This window comes from Calliphora vicina, chromosome 4 (genome assembly GCF_958450345.1).
Source record: "Calliphora vicina chromosome 4, idCalVici1.1, whole genome shotgun sequence".
Taxonomy (NCBI): domain Eukaryota; kingdom Metazoa; phylum Arthropoda; class Insecta; order Diptera; family Calliphoridae; genus Calliphora; species Calliphora vicina.
In genome coordinates this window covers 50,185,132-50,197,655 of record NC_088783.1, presented here as the reverse complement: position 1 = coordinate 50,197,655, position 12,524 = coordinate 50,185,132, and positions in this window count along the sequence as shown.

Sequence of the window (12,524 nt, the reverse complement as noted above, 5' to 3'; positions counted from 1 at the left end):
ATGAAGTTTTTTTGATTTTATATGTTCAAAATTTTTGTTCTTTATGATAAGGACTACAACTTTGCCTCAGAGAGTAAATCAAAATTCCGAACTGTTTGCAAGATATGAGCCTGAGAAAATTATCACTTTTTTTACAAAAATGACATCGAGGCCCCAAATATTTGGGGGCCCATAAAAAAAATCCATGACTTTTGTCAAAACATTTTTTTGGTCTTTTATCACGTAATGGTGTCCGTATATGGTTATATTTCCATTACTCAAAAAATTACACACAGTGTTAACTAACCTACAAAACTAGAATGTTCTATTTCTAGAGTTTTTAACAGCTTTAATGTTAGGATCAGATGGTCAACAAATAGGCTGACCAGGTGATACAAAATCTAAGCAATTTTTTCGATCAACTAGAGTCTTGTACAGCTAAATGCCTTTGGGATTCATTAATCTGGAACCCCAATATGTATGCTTCAAAAGTCTTGAAATTTATTCAACTTATACCAAAATATTTCACTGGGTTGTTTACATAGACACAATTTCATTATGTTCTTGTGTTCAGCATTGAAAGAAAATGAAGAATCATGTTCTTTTTATACACACCATTATTCCCAGAATTTTCTCATCTTTGTGTTCTTTTGTTACAAAATTTTATCAACTGTTTTAAAGTGCATTCATTCTTTCATTGTGCTTTGAAAAATGTTTGAAATTTTTTCTTTCTTTCTATCGATTTTTTTTTGTTTTTTTTTCGTCTAACGAATGTTGCTTGTGCAATTTATGTTAGAGATAAATTGTTGTTGGCAACATTTTTGAAATTATGAAAGATGAACAAATGTATAATACATTTAGGGTAAAAAAAATAAATAAATTCTTAAAACATCAGGTAGATGTGATTAAGTGGTTATTTAGGAATAAAGAGGTTTACTTAGTTAAAGTGTAAGAATAATATGATGATCTGATCTGAAGTGCAGAAACCTTCGCTTGACTATAGAGTGAGTGTTAAGAAAGAGAAATTTTAAATATTTGAGTAAATGACTCAAACTTATTTTATACTTAGAGGAATATTAATAATATTTTTAAAATATAGTGTTAGCCTAGATATTTTTTAATTCAGAGGCTCTATAATTGTCTGCTTTTTCAAAAAGGCCAATTTAAAATATCCCTATTCACATTTGCTTTATGTTTACTTATATTAATTTTGGTCTGACTAGGAAATTGTTCGCCCAACCTATGCACTGGATGATCCGATTGACATGAAATCTTACATAGGCGTAACAGAGAAGAATTCGAGTTTAAATTTTGACAACGGACATCTTAGGAGCGGCACTGTCGGTTCTCATTTTTATTCTGCAATGTTCTACTGCCAAAGGCAACATTGTATTCAGAAAATAATACCTTTACCCGCCACTGCTCTCAATGCACAACAATAAATGTTGCATGTGAATGAACACCTTGGCGGTATGATTATTATGAATACGAAATGAAAAAAGAGAATGAACATTTTACTACTGCCATTACATGTTGATTTCAACCATTATATTTTAGTACGATTTATTTCTTGTAAATACAATAAAAAATCAATTGAATGTAAATTGTAAATTTACATTACTTTTTTATGAAACCTCTTAACATCAATATAGCCAATTTAGAAGTTGCAATTGATGTGAGAAATGTGGGTGGGTGCATTGAATGTGCAATTTAAGTTATAGTATTTATCAAGATATCAACAGTTGTACTCAAATGTATACATTTTTCAAATTTTGATATTCTTGGTGATTTTAAATCATAATAACTGGTGTTTTTCAGTAAAGTAGCAGTAAAAATTTGAAGAAAATTATTTTAATTTAAAATGTCAAATATGAGATCTTCGATTCACTAAAAACAACACATCACTATTACATATTCGATTCATATTGCCTCTTTCTCCCACACAGAAAAAATTATATTTTAATTCCAACATTTATCCCATATTGAACTGGTTTCAATTATTTCATAATTAAATCAAGTATTCATTTGCTCAAAAACCAAATTTCTTGATATTTTCTATTGAATTTTGAGTTTTGAATTTGATTATTTTGACAATTGAATATATAATTTTCGTTATTGGTTGAATTTCAAATACAAAAATTATTGAATAGATAATTTTCGTAATTGAAACACAAAAAATAACAAAAATGTGTTTTCAATTACGAAAATTATCTATTCAATAATTTTTGTATTTGAAATTCATATATTAAATTGTCAAAATAATCAAATTCAAAACTCAAAATTCAATAGAAAATATCAAGAAATTTTGTTTTTGAGCAAATGAATACTTGATTTAATTATGAAATAATTGAAACCAGTTCAATATGTGACAAATATTTGAATTGAAACGGTTTAAGAAATAGTTTTTTCTGTGCATTTAAGGCTTTTTCCCTATGACCCACATCTGTATTTATCTTCATTTATTTGATCGGATGTCATTAAATCTTTGTCTGTGTTTGAATTAAAACACAGTTAATTAAAACACAGCTTTCATTACCTCTTTGGACAAAAAGGTAACGAAATAACTCTTTTGCTTCTAAGTTCTTTACCGGATTGCGATCTGGAACTTTCATAACTTTATACGAATTCAAGCAAGCATTCGATTTGGTTCTGCGCACAAAAGAATTATAGCATTTAACTTATCGAGCTGCTTTTCTGTTAGAAGTGTACGGTGCTCTTCGAAAGAGTTGTTCGACTATTTTTGCCTTAACCATATCTGTTAGACATTTTTTGCTTCCTAATCCAGGTTTTCTTTCAATGTTCAAGTCTTCCCTATACTGTTTAATGGCATTTGAAACTTTTTTGAAATTTTTTGGAAATTAATCTGGCATTTCTAAACGGCTTATGCGATCAGGATGAAATTTGACATGGGCGTAGTATTCGAGTTTAAGTTATTAAAATAGACCCTACAAATGCTCCAGCGGCTGCGCTATAGTTGGCAAAGAAGTATTACGGTTGAAATAACCGAATTTTTTCACTCAACTCAAGCCACAAAATTAACATATTTTGATAAATATTAAAATAAAAGCTAATTTTTACTTAAAATATTTCCATATTTACTTGTACAGGCAAATCCCGGTATAACGAATCTCACTTTAACGAAAATCCGATATAACGTACAACTATATTTTTAACATTAACTACCTTATATAACGAACGTTTCAACAATTTTGTACTCGATATAACGAATGTTGAGAAAAATAAATCAAAATCAAACGAACGATAAAATTTTTAACATTGACAATTATATCAAGCAATCAAGAATGTCTCAAATAATCATCGATCTATAAAGAATGATGTGTATACCCTTGTATAAAAGGAACTTAATTGATAATTAGTCGACCAGAGATAAAAACACATTCCAGTTAAAACAATTGCTTTAAAATCCAGAAAGGCTTTATAATAGTGGATTTTATTTCATGCAAGTGTTATCTGTATTCAAAAAAATACGGTGTAAGACTTTTTAAAGATGTTATTCTCAAAGCGAATAAAACTGATATCTTTTGGAAATTGATACAACGTAAAATATTTGTTCACGCTAGATAAACTAATGCTCCAGAAAGAAAGTTATCGAAAGATAGACTAACAATTTTGGTTTACTCTAATGAATGTGGAATAAAGAAGATTTCTTTTCTTTGAAGGGCAAATACACGTCGATCTTTTCGTAAAAAAGTGTTGTTGTTGACTTTCTTCATTGAAATAATGGATATTTTTAATGGTAGGATCAATTTTAAAACCGAAATCCCTTTTAATGAAGGATTTATTAATCCTTGGTAATGCCCCAAGTCAAGCTTATTTCACACCGCCTAAAACTTCAAAAAATAAATATCGTTCGTTATACCGGGATTTGCCTGTATATGTTTTTGTCTTCGTAGGATACATTTCACATTTTTATTCCCTATTATATTCTTAATAAATCCCAATGAGATGATCAAAAAATTCTGAAATTTGTTTAACAAAATTTTTAAAAATTTGAAAATGGAGTTTTGAAACTGCCGTTAAAAAAATTTTATTTTTTTGTTCATACCTTAGAATAGGTTAACGGTATCCTACGAAGACAAAAACTCATATACAAGTAAATATGGACATATTTTAAGTAAAAATTAACTTTTATTTTAATAATTATCAAAATATGTTAATTTTGTTCATACATTTCTTGTTCTAGTGGCCTGACACCCGTTAATGGCCTGGCGAATTTTTAATAACTTTAACATTTTTTGACCAATTTCTGTTTTTTATGTCTCATTAGAACGACAATTACGTACACATTTCGCTTCTTTTAAATTAAATTACAAAAGTAATTTTTTAATTGCAAAATTTTTACAAAAACTGAAAAAAATGAAGTACATAAACTATTTTTAATTGTATTTTATTTGAACATATAATTTTTAATTTTAAAATAAAAATATTGAAACCATAAACTATAAAAAAACTCAAACAAAAACTTACTCAAAATAATCACATGTGCGAGTGTTATTTTTTGACAACTGAGTTAGGTTTTATCTATGATTGAAACTTCAAATAAAATGTGAATCTTCTAAACGTTATCCGATTTTGCTAAAATTTTGCTTTTTAGACGATGAAGTACAATTTTAGATCTAGGGAACATCGAAAATCCAAAAAGTGCAAAGTATGGGCCACCTTAATGTACATATACATATATATTTTTTAAATTTTGGTGCCAACATCCTTTTGACATTCGTTTTTGGTTGACTAAAAAACCTTTAACCTTTCTGATAAATAATAACTACTGGTATAATTGCAACAAGATAATAAACAATGTCAACAAAAGGAATATAGCATAGTTTCCAGCAACAGGAAGCGGAAATAAAGAGAGATTTATGTTTGTATGCCAAAACTAGCTAACAACAACCATTAGTTGAACAATAGTTAAAAAACACACAGTCAAAATCAAATTTAAATATATGGGAATAGAAAAGAAATTAGGGAAAACTATACTCAAAATGATATGACTACAGAGCTATGAATTAATTAATTCAATTTGAGATTAACTCACTATACTCACTAATTCGGAATTAAAAAATGTCCGAAATTCAATCACAAAATCAAAAATTTAAATAGAATTCTTTCATCGTTGAAATAATTCATGATGGAATTAATTCATAACAGAATTCATTCAACCTTTGAATGATAAAATTGTTGATAATTCAAATTTGCAATTGAAAAAAAATGTAATCATTCAATAGATTTGTAAAGCTAGTTTCTAATGGATTTGTATTAAAGAAAACTTGAGTGTTTCAACAAGGAATTAATTCTTTGCAGGACTTTGGAATTAAGACAAAGAATTAATTCGTGCTCGATGTTGTAATGGAATTATTAACAGAATATATTTATTTTAATTTTAAGAATTAATTCTTTCGAACCTTTGCTTGGCTACAGGTTCAACTTTTTAATGTTTGAATAGGGAGAATCCCTGAGTTAAATTGTAAAATAAATCTTTTGAATAATAGAACTTTCCGGTTTATCAAAGTACTTTATAAAAATGGCTATAACTTTTGCTGTCCCATAAACAGTTTAAAATTTATACTTAATTTTATATGGAAACTTGACAAAAAAAAACTGGAAACTGTCATTAATCCAAATATACCAATTGAAATATTTTGAAAATTGACACATTTTCGAATCTTAAAATCTATAATTTAAAATTTCATTAAAATCGAAAACTACAATTTTGAATATACATAACAATTTCTGTACGTTTTCATATGGATTATCCCAGCTGTAGTAACTGCCAACTGCATGTGGTATACAAACGTCTGTTTTTCTTTTTCTGAGGGCAGTAAAAAAGAAAAGGAAAATAGTTGAGACAAGTCAATGAACAAATGATAAGTGGAAAAATATGTCAAAGGAAATTGTAAAGATGCGAAACGAGAAAAAAAAAACTTGAATGAAATGCATACGGAATGTCAACTTTACAAATGCAAATCTAAATATATGAGATATGCATATTGCCTTACATGCTTATTATAAAATTCTTTTTATTTTGCATATATTTAAATCATTGCAAAAGGCATCACTAGTAAATGTCACAGATAGTTATTATTCAAATAATAAAAAACTGTGTGTGAGTATAAAATATGGGAAAACCAAGCAAGTAATATGATCAACTAAAACTAACATACTGGCCTGTCACACATTTTGTTCGGAATGGTTTCAATTCCATAGCTACAATTCCGATCGATTTCGTTTTAGGCTCTTCAGATTCCTAATTCCAAAAATATTTAATAATTCTGTATTTCTGCATTTAATTTGACTGCGTTTTTTATATTAAAAATTTTAGAAAAACAAATAATTACAATGAAATATCAATACCACTTTCAATCGGAATGGAATTCTGTGACAGGCCTGATAATCTAGTTATCTTCTAAAAAAAATTAATTTGAGAGGCTTGAATCTAAACTTTTGACAAATTTGTAAGTGAAACTGTCACTTATTTGCCCAAATTATTGAAGAATTCTCCAATTTGTTTCAAGTTTAATTAACATGTTACATTACTTGTCAAAAACTGGAGACCGAAAATAAGGGGTCCACTTGTTTGCAAATGGTTATTAGTTGTGATTTAGCTTTTTAGTAAACCACTGAAAGAAACTTAATGACAGAAATTTGTTGATAAATTGTTGGAGGAAACACAATAAGAAAAGAAAATAATAATTGATAATATGTGGACGAGTTATTTTCGGTGTCAGTTGCAAACATTTGGCTTATATTCAAAATTTCTCCATAAATATTTTCAATTCCAGACAATCCAGTAATTATCGCCTCACTAGCTCAGGCTAGTGAAAGGAAAACATTAATGTTGAATACATTTAATACATTAATACATTTTATTTGAACAAATTTATAAATTATTGGTTGGGTTAGAAATTTATGTACATGTTCATGATTATGTTGGTATAACAAATTACTACGATATGTTGTTATCAATCGCTTGTTAAGGGTTACATTGTATAAATAAATTGAATTTTTAATGAACAAACATTATATAAGTTTATGATTTAAAAAACGATGCATTTATCTTGCGAATTTAATGATCAAAATATCCTTTATCATCCCTCATGGGTGAATATTATGCATTTGTCCTTTGATTAAGTTCATCGATCCATATAATTGATGTTGTTGCAGTACTAGTTTTAACAAAACCTGAAAGTGTTTTACAGATAGCCTTTATAATTTAAAATTTAAATATAATTTGTGGTTTATATAAACTTTATAAATACTTATAACTTGCTGACATATAACACTACTACAAAAAGAGAAAAAAATAGTTAGACACGAACCGGATGATATACATATGAAAATATTAATTAAATGGAGAAAAACTGCGTTGTCAGTTTTTCATTTCGTGATCCTCTGTCCTTTTTAAAGTACTTCAAACTTTCAAAGAAGTACATTTTTCAAAAAATATTTAAAAATAATCCTGCTAATCCAACAATAACAAATTTTATGTCAAAAGAACAAAAAGAGTTGTAAAATATTTTGTATTATCTTTATTTTATTCTGTAAAGACCAAAAGATTCTCCGTTATTCTGATACTATTGCAATAAATTTTTGTGACGAGATGAATTTTTGAGAAATGTATTGGAATCACCAAAAAAATCTATTTCAAAAAAATTCTAGTTACTTAGCATAATAGAACAAGATGGATTTATGAAACTAAAACAACACCTAGAGGTTTGAAGACAATTACGATAAGTAATTTGGAGATAGTTATGTTTGCTTTAACTAAATAGACATTTCTACGTTTGATTTGCTCCATAGAAAATAAATTTTTAAATTTATTACAGTTTTATAAAACAGATTTTGTATGGAAATTCTGTTTTATAAACCTTTTATAAAATTAAAAATGTATTTTCTATTATTAATTATGGAGCAAAGCAAACATAACAATCTCCAAATTAACACGAAGTCTGGTTAAGCCTTAACTAATAGTTATACTGTCGGTTAAAATTATTTTTGTATGAAAACTGTCAGTATAACTATTAGTTAAAACATAACTAGACTTTGTGTTACTGGAGGGTAAACATTTAATTCTAACATGAACAAAATATAAAAAAAAAAATAGTATTCATATAATTCACAATAATAGTTTTCAAAAAATTCAAATTAGAGAGCAAAAACATATTTTCTAATGGTTGGTGTTTATATAAAAATCATGTAAAAATCGAAACTAATTGAATATCAAACTTACGGATACTTATGTGATGAAAATCAATATCGAAAATAAAACGATTTATAAATCTTTGTTTTAGTTTTGTAAATCGTTTAAACTTTCATATTGATAAATGATTGGTATTAATTTGTCGGAAATTTTACGAAAGTAAAAATAAACGTAGTTCCAATTCGTAACGTTTTGGTTTTTGGTCATAATAGATACAGAGAAATACCTAAGCTCCATGGCCATTCGGCTTTAAAATTCTATTTATGTAGGTGTAATTGACTTAAGTCTTGAAAACTGTTCCTTATAACTGTTATATAAATTGTTTTCCAGTTTCGGTTAGTAGTTCTATAGTTTATAGATTACGAACAAACACTTTGTTGAATTTTATTAATTTAGATTTTGTTTCATTACAGATATTGATTGCAAATACTTGTTCGCTGAGATGGTGGAGAAATAAACTAAAGACTACTAAATGCATGAATAATATAATAACAATAATATACAATATAATATTGTAAATGCAGAAAAACATTAAAAATCAGGTGACGGCGATTATAATTAACAAATGTTAAAAGTATTATTGAAAAGCTTTTTATTTTATTAAAAATTAAAAAAAATATGTATGTAATTTATAGTTTAACGTTGCAGGGGTAAAATATTAATAACTTTCCCTAATGTTTCTATCTTGTGTATTTTTTATTGTTTTTTTAAATAAATTATTAAAATAAAATTATTAAAATGTGTTTTATTTCATTAAAAATCATTCAATTATTCAATCATCCTTTAAAAATCACATCATTTTACTTAATCAGTTAAATTAACACACGAGAAAACAAAACACACAATTTCATTCATCATACGTCATCAAAAAATAGTTTCAACAAAAATTTCAAAGCTAAAATCGATTAAAATAATTTTTCTTATTACCAGGCTCCCAGAATCTCAAAAAAATAGCAGGGGTTCTAAAAAAAATTTCAAAAAAATATTTACAGCATACTTTCAGGCGCTCAAAAGTATTTGACTCAGCCTGTAGCAAAAATGTTACACAGGGTGATTCAAGTAATTCATTATTGTTCCGCCTAAAAGTATGTGATGAAAAACCCGGATTTTACGAAAAATTAAATAAATTACTGCTCGTTATGAATTCTGTTGGTCTGGTATTAGCTCGTGAAACTTAAGCAGTGCATTTTGTTGAAACAAAATAAAAACTAAACAAAATCATGACGTGAATTATATGTAAAATGTGTGTGGATGTATGTAAATAATTAAATACATATAAATGTTGTTTGTTTAGCGTGTTTATTTTTTTTTGTACATATTTGACTTACCTTTTTTAATGAAATTAAACAAATTACATGATTTTTTATATTAATTTGCCGAGTATTTTTATTTTTGTTTTTGGCTTTTATTTTATATTTTCATTTAGTTCATACAAGCTGCGCTTTAAGAGTTTTTCTCAATAAGTTTTATGTTGTGTCGCTTTATTAGTTGGTTTTATTGAATAAAGTTTGTGATATTTGTTTTTATTATTAATATTTGTTTATATAAATTATTTATTTTATTGTATTTGTTATTATTATTATTATAAATATTAATAAATTTACATATTTTTATTATTATTTTATATATTTTATTAGCTCTCATCATGTTATTTTGATTTTTACAAAATGATTTATTGTTGTTGTTAATAAACTTAATGGAAAACTATAAAATGATGTTTGAATTGCAACTAATAATTTCGTTCTTTTGCAAAATTTTATTTTAGTATTTCAGTTTTTTGACCACAAAACATAAACGAAGCTATAAAATACATAAGTAATATTTTGTTTATAATAAATATTTGTTTTAAATATATTTGTTTGTTTAATAGAGTGTTTTTGTTTGTTGTGTTGTTTTTATATGGCATATGAGCGTATCAAAAATTATTTTCTTTTCATTTAAGCATTTTTATTTGTTTAAAATATGAAAAATAAGCTCTTTTTATTAATATTTTTAATTTGATTTCATTTGAATTATTATTTTAATAAAATATTTATTGTTTTAGTTTGTTTTGTATCTGTCTGTCTGTTTGCTTTAATAAATATATAGATTTTTAGTTATTTTTTACATATTTATTTGTATGTATATAAAAAAAATTAGGTGTGTTTGAATTGCAAATGATTGACTTGTTGGTTGGTTGGTTTGTTGATTGCATACAAAAAAAATAAATTAATTATTTAAATTTGTTTTTCTTTTATAAAGTGTTGTTTGCAGCATGTATGTTTTTGTTCGTTTTCTTGTTTTACTTAAAATATTATGGGGGAGTTCTTTTTTTACTTAATAATTAAATGCTTTTTTATTATTCTTTCTTTGCTAACTAATTAATGAACATTTTTTTGTTTAAATATATATTTTTTTAATTTATCAAATTAATAATGGCCACTAAGCTTTTAGAATGTTTTGGAATGGTATTAATGGTAAAATTATGTTTGAGCTTGGCTTTGTTCTCTACTCGGATAAATATATTGATAGTAAAGTGATCAAAATTCCATACAAGAAAGATAAAAGAAGTATAAAGGGAGAATTTTTGAAAATTATAAGATACATGAAAGGCATTTAGAATACTTTTTAAAAGTATTCTAAAATAATTTTTCATTATAAATAAGACTTGGTTGTTATTATAAAATTCGAAACGATCGAAATTTACCAACAAAACTGATGTTCTCTATAGAATTAGAAAATATTGAAAATTTCGAAATTATAAAGTTTGAAATTAAAAAAAATTTAACATAGAATTATCATCGGATATTTTCAATGAAACTCGTGTTCAATAGAATTGTCAAAAATTCTTTTTAAACTTCGAAATTATCAATTTTTTTTTTATAAAATTCAATATTTTCCAAAATTATTTGTCAAATTCGAAAATATCTAAAAATATCCATAGAATTCTAAACTACATATAGACATTTTTTATAATATTCGAAAATTTTTGAAATTCTAAAAACAGTATTTAATAAATGATAATTGTCTATAAATATTTTATGACATTTAAAAATTTTCTAAAGATTTTAAAAATATTGTAAATTTCGAAGTGATTAAATATTTCGAAATTATTGAAAATTTAAAAGTAAAAAATACAAAATTTTCAAAATTGTTAAAATAAAAAAAATTAATTTATAGAAAATTTTCTATCAAATTTGTTTGAAATTATTGAAAATTTTTATAAAATTCGGAAATATTAAAAATGATTGATAAATACAAAATTATAAATATTTTGAAATTTAAAAACAAAAATATAATAAAAAAAAATTTCAAAATTATTGAAAATTTTTAAATTTCGAAATTGTTATTAAAACTTTCTAGCTATTTTTTATAGAATTCGAAATTTTCGAACAAAGATATTTACCATTTTTCTTCAGCAAAGTATCAAACAGTTTCAATAGTTTTCGAAAAATTCAAACATTTTCTTTAATATTCGAAATTATGTAAATGTTCAAAAAAATACGAAATTCATTCCAAGATCTATCTTCCTTAATACATAACGATTTCTAAAATGTATCCTAAAACCTAAACTCAAACATAAATTTACAATTAATTTTCCCTTGATTACAGCAAATACATTATAAAAATGTATTTTATTTATACATTCGTTTGTTAGATAATAAATTTTTGGTATAAAAATATAAAATAATTTTTTGTTAAACTTAAAAATGATTATGTATTTCTTTTTTTTTGTATAAAAATATAAAGAAATTTTTTTTGTTAGTAAATGATAAATTAACTAAATAAATTATAAATCAATTACAAATGAAATACATACAATTATTTATGTATATAAAATAAAACTTTATAATAACTTAAAAACAATACTAAGATAAATTGCTAATAAATTCATAATTATTCTTCAAATATTGCAAAAATTAATAAAAAAAAAAGTAAAAGAATAAACAATAAATGCATATGTATAACTTAAATATTTAAATAACAACTTAAAAATGAAGAGTAATAATTGTTTAATGGAACAAAATGGCACTAAATTTTGTTAAGAGTTAAACTAATAACATGCTATAATTAATATTTAGTTAATACAATAGAATAATTTGTTTAGGGTTTCGTTTTTAGAGATTAATTACAATATTCCTTTATATAATAAGAAAACAAAAATTGGTAACAATTGGATGTTTGTTTTGCTTTGTTAATTTCTATATAATTTCATATAAACTTTTAGCTAAATGCAATTTAGCAGCAGTTATGTTGAACAATAAATGAGTATTTATTTATGTTTTTTTTTTTGTTTTTTTGAAAGGAAATGAAATATATTTTTTTAGTTTTTAAAGAAAAAAGGAGT